Here is a 6,000-nt window from a genome sequence, read left to right as displayed (position 1 = left end):
GTTGAAAAAACATTTTCGAACAAGATTCTGTTCTCGTTTACAATCGATACAATCGTTTATCATCGCATGACGTCACACAAGGGAGATAATTAAAAACCCGCAATAACTGAAAGGGTCTATAATATATGTCGATGTAGGTAAAATCTTACGCGCTTACTATTTCGGGCCCGATTGCTTTCATTAATAAATGATGAACTATAATCTACTCCTACTTATAAGAATGTTATGGTAGTTTCATTCGTTTACACATGCGTAGAAAGAACAGAGAATCAAAAGTTCGTAGTTCTTAACCGATATGTTTACAAACGAATACTACCAGTTTATCCCATTCCATGCCATATTCAATTTAGGAAGTTTCACAAATCACATTCTTACGATAAATTAATTGCTGTATCCGGAATTCAGTGTTTTGAGCACTTGACGGTCCTCAATACACGCAGATCCGTGATGTCGAAATACCAAAATTACAGTATTGCTCTTAGAATTTGTTTGACCGAAATACTAGAATGATGAGTTTAAAAATATAGTCTATGTGAGATTCTACAAATAATTGAATATGTTTAAAGTTAGAAACGAAACGAAATGACGTTCTATGTCTCAAATTTATCCTCGATCATAAGTTTATAATTCTAATTGGATTCAAGGAACTTTTCAGATGTCCTTTATTCAAGGAACATATTGAGGAGTAAGTATAACGTTTCCACGTAACAATCGCATACTTCCGGTATTTATATTTAATACACGTGAATACACTTAATGATGTCCCGAAAAAAGAGTTTGGAAGAAAAGCTTATTGATCAAACTTCGATAAGCGTGGAACGACGTCGAACGTTACGTGCGTGGACGGCGAATGGACGTCAGCCGACATCTTTTGCGCTACAACCACCCCAGCCAAAACAACTACCACACCAACAACAACTACCGCACCTATAACAACCACTTCTCCCATAAAAACCACCACATCTACATCAACCGGCAAACCAACAACAACCACCATACCTATAACAACCACTTCTCCAATAAATTCCACCATTTCTACAACAACCGGCACACCAACAACAACCACCAAACCTATAACAACCACTTCACCAAAAACTACCACTACATCTACAACAATCACCACACGTACAACAACCTCCACACCGACAACGACCACAACACCTAGGCCGACAACAGCGACCACAGCAACAGCAACAACAACACATAAGGCAACGTCGAAGAAAAAAGAGAATACAGAAACAACTACTCAACAAAGTCAGTAGTTTATATCATATTACAGATCATAGATCGATATACATGTATACATCAAAATTGCTGTCAACAACAATTGTGTTGACATACGTTAGTAACAATCTTCAATACGTCCGTGCAAATGGAAATCTCGCTACTAAGATTCTGATATGAGTCAGTACCACTAAAAGAGTTCATTCGCGCAATTAATTCTCACTAGTTATTTCAGTTTACATAGCAACTCAGTTTATAAGTTAACCATGATCATTTACATTCGATCAACGAAAACAAAAGATAATATTTCGTCATATCTAATTGTGTGATGTAAAATTTTAAAATATTCTCGCGAACGAACGTTGGATAGGTGACGATAATATTGTCTGTACATGTTGAGTCAACTGTATGTTACGTTTCCTGTTGTTATATGTACATACATTATGCAGAACTGTATCAATGTTTTTACCGTACGAATAATAAATAACTATATATATTCTATCCAAATATAAGCGATTTTATATTAAATGTGTTTAACCATAATACCATATAGTTTTGAGCTATTTTGAGATCAAACACATTAAACAACGCGGGGTAAACCGGCTTGTCGTGATCATCAAATATATTGTCGTCCGCCATTTCTGCCTTCATCAATGATAATTACCTGTATATTTATTTGAGGTTGATAAAAGTCACATACACAAAAGTGAAACACTTACAAAACCAATCTTAAATAATTGCTGAAACTCTTGTGTCACTTAATTGTGGTTTTTTCGCGTATTTCATCAATAAAATATAAACACTTCATGAATCATCGTTTCAGGCAATATTGCCACTTCAACGGGCCACTTATAACAACTTATTTACAAATACGCGCTTGAGTGTGTGTGTCTGCGTTTGGAAAAGCGTCAATCGAGATGTCAAAATAATTAGCCTTTATCACATTAGTAGTAACTATTTTCACTTGACTTTAAGTGAGACCGAAAGGAAGAGCCAGATTCCGAACACATATGAGCCTCGCTCTTGGAAAACTGGGTTAAATGCATGTGCTTAAATTTTCGTCTCATGTTAGCCAGTGCAGATTGTACATGATAAACGGGGACGACACTTCCTGCATTAACTGGATTTTCGCTAGGAAGAGATTTCATTTAACAAAAAAAAAATGCAAATGCAGCGGGGATCGTCGTTCCTTAATAGCCTGTACGTACTGAATATGTTAATCTGGGACGACAATTCACGCATATTCATTAAAACCCTTTTATCAAGACTCCGAAAACATCTGTTGCGATCTCTGTGATACACTGTTTACAAGGTTTATCTTGTTTAATTGTTCGTGTAACGTGGATGTTGTTTTTTTTATTAAAATGAAAACCAAGCACTAAAATGAATCTCCCTCATTTTGATGATATATATATATATATATATATATATATATATATATATATATATATATATATATATATATATATATATATATATATATGACGTTAGCTTGTTTAAATTTCGTACTTACTTTTAAGACGTAGTTGCAACTAGATAATCCATCAATATAATACGTACATTTGAAAAGTATATAAATCAGTCAGATTTACATCAAAAGAAGTTATGTCAACCTATTTTGTATCAGAAATTTTGAAACATGCGGTGACAACGTGTATTTTACACGTACGCACTATCGTTTACACGACCTATTGTGTAGTCACCATGAGTCAGGTATCTCATAACAACGAGTCAGGTTCTCATTAAAACAAGTCAGGTACAACAAGTCAAGTATCTCGTTACAACGAATCAGGTATCTCATTACAACAAGTCAGGTATCTCGTTACAACGAATCAGGTATCTCGTTACAGCGAGTCAGGTATCTCACTATAATGAGTCAGGTGTCTCATTTCAATGAGTCAAGTATCTCATTACAACAAGTCAGGTATCTTGTTACAACGAATCAGGTATCTCGTTACAACGAATCATATATCTCGTTACAGCGAGTCAGGTATCTCACTATAACGAGTCAGGTGTCTCATTTCAATGAGTCAAGTATCTCATTACAACAAGTCAGGTATCACGTTACAACGAATCAGGTATCTCGTTACAGAGAGTCAGGAATCTCGTTACAACTAATCAGGTATCTCGTTACAGCTAGTTAGGTATCTCACAACAACGAGTCATGTATCTCATTTCAACGAGTCAAGTATCTCATTTTAACGAGTCAGGTATCTCCTTACAACGAATTCAGGTATCTTGTTACAACGAGTCATGAATCTTGTTACAACGAGGTAGTTGTCTCGTTACAATGAATTTGGTATATAGTTACAACGAGTAAGTTGTCACGTTTAAACTAAACTGGTATCTCATCAAAGCGAATCAGGAATCTCGAAATCAGGTGTCTGAATAAGCAATTCGAAGAGCTAACAATTTGATTGCAAAAGTTGACATGATAATTGATGAAGTATTAGCACGCCTATCTATAGCGCAGTTGTGAGTCGGTAATAAAGATAAAAAGTTATCAGTTAAACCTTACATTATAGCCACTGCGATGAATAGAGTTCGCTGAAATATGCTAAAGAAAAACGCACGCCATTGTACTTGCCGTATGTTGAGTTGTAACAATATAATTGTATATTGCATGACACATACAAGAACGTAAAGCTTTAATTGAAAAATACTTTTCAGTGTATGTTTTGTAATTTAAAATACAAATTCAACTAAAAATAGACTTTAAAGGAGTTCAAATTCTTGTAGCACTGCCACTCTTTGCAGGTGTGGGATGAGTATTAACATACTTTGCTACTGAATGTGATAATTATATAAATGTGTTTACAATAAATCAGCTTGCTATCGACCTGTAAACTTTACAAATGAAAAAAACAAAAATTCTTTCCGCAATGATCACATAGATTTATTATAAAAAGTATTTTGAAAAATATTAGGTGTTTTTCAGGAACATTTAATTTTTATCTTGACATATTTATCTTTGTTAAATATGCAAAATATATTAAAAGGGCCTTTTCACAGATTTTGGCATGTATTGAAGATTGTCATCAAATGCTTTATATTGATAAATGTAAAAATTGGATCTAAAAAGCGCCAGTAAAATATCAAGAATAAAATTAAAAAAGGAAAAAAAGTAATCCTCAAAAGGGCTCGAACCACTGACCCATGGAGTCCTTGAGTAAAAGTTTGCCACTAAGACCACTCGGCCATCCGTGCTCATACAATGAAGGTCGTATTTTATACTCATATTTACAAGCAATCCTCGTAGTTTCACAAAATATAACCACAACAACAGAACTCTCCAAATTATTCAATCATGTCGCGTTGCAACGCTTTATAATTTTAAGGTTTTTAAATCGTCAAAAGATGCAGATTAGGGCTATTTAATAGCATGGTTAATGTTCAGTATTACTGTTTCCTCATAGATCTCAACACTCAAACGAAAAGTTGCGAATATGAAAGAACTTTTTCCTAATGTTGTTACTTTACCAAAACGCGAAAAGTCTCCTTTAATATTTCCAAAGCAATATTGAATATTTAAAGCAAACAATTTCGAGCGATAAAACTGAGATTTGATAAATGCTTTGCATGAAGTACTTATGTCTCAAACGAAAACGCTGAAATAAAAACTAGAACATTAAATCGACAATCAACATATTTTTAAAGATGTTTTTTAAATCAATTGTAACTATATATCATCCATTTGTAATTTCACATTGCAAATAAATAAAAATTTGCAATCAAATTAATAAATGAATATGAGCTTGTTATTTCAAATCATAGTGTGAAATAACAAAAATAAATGTATAATATTCAGTAAAAAACACTTCCCTATTGCAATAATTGCATCATAAGAGGCATTGCCTGCTGTTAAAAAATTCCTTATTACTATTATTTTGTAAATACCTTGCTTTGCTTAGTTTATGAGACATTTGTAAAATAATAAAATGACAATTTAATCGCTTTTCTACAAATATTTTTGCTTGTTGACGGGTAACAATGTAGTAGTATTTTCATTTTGCACCAACACATGCATTAGAGGCCTCCAGTAAACATTTTAAAGAATCACCAAATTGAATACTGGTTTGACGTTACAATGTTCACACACAAACGTTTTGCAAAATATAAATCATTTGTTAAATGCTAATCTTCCAGATTTGATGACTAAACACACGTATTTATATCAAGTGTATACGTATATATGCATGTAGACGTGTTCGGAAATAAAAGTAGAAAATACATAACAACGCATGGACACGGATTTTATTGCACATACTGAGAAAAAACACTGTTCGCAGTGATGCAGTACAAACAATTCTAACCGTTATCGTGTTAAAACATTAGTTATTATACAAAGGCAAAATCCTATGCTTGTTTTAAGTAATTTCATTATTCGGACTATATCTTTGTGTAAGTACATTCTGGAAGTTCGCTTACGCCTCCGTATTCAGACGATCACAAAACTTAGTGACCTAACGGTATGATTACAATCGGAAACTAGAAATGGCGCGGCAGAGGCCGACGCGTATCCCCACGCCGAATGTTTGACCTAGGTGTGCCCCAGGGTTGGTAATGGGGCCATGCATAGCTGAGATTGACCGTATTGTCATAAGAGAAGTTCATCATCAATTAGAAGTGAATTGGTGTAGAAATGAAGAAGTTATAGTAAAAGGCAATTTTGGGCGGGTGTGACATATGTGGGCAGGGCGCCCCAGGGTTGGTAATTGTGCCATGCATAGTTGAGATTGACCGTATTGTCATAAGAGAAGTTCAGTATCAATTTGA

This window comes from Dreissena polymorpha, chromosome 7, assembly GCF_020536995.1.
Source record: "Dreissena polymorpha isolate Duluth1 chromosome 7, UMN_Dpol_1.0, whole genome shotgun sequence".
NCBI lineage: Eukaryota > Metazoa > Mollusca > Bivalvia > Myida > Dreissenidae > Dreissena > Dreissena polymorpha.
The sequence above is the reverse complement of the archived record's forward strand: the minus strand, read 5'-3'. Positions refer to the sequence as shown.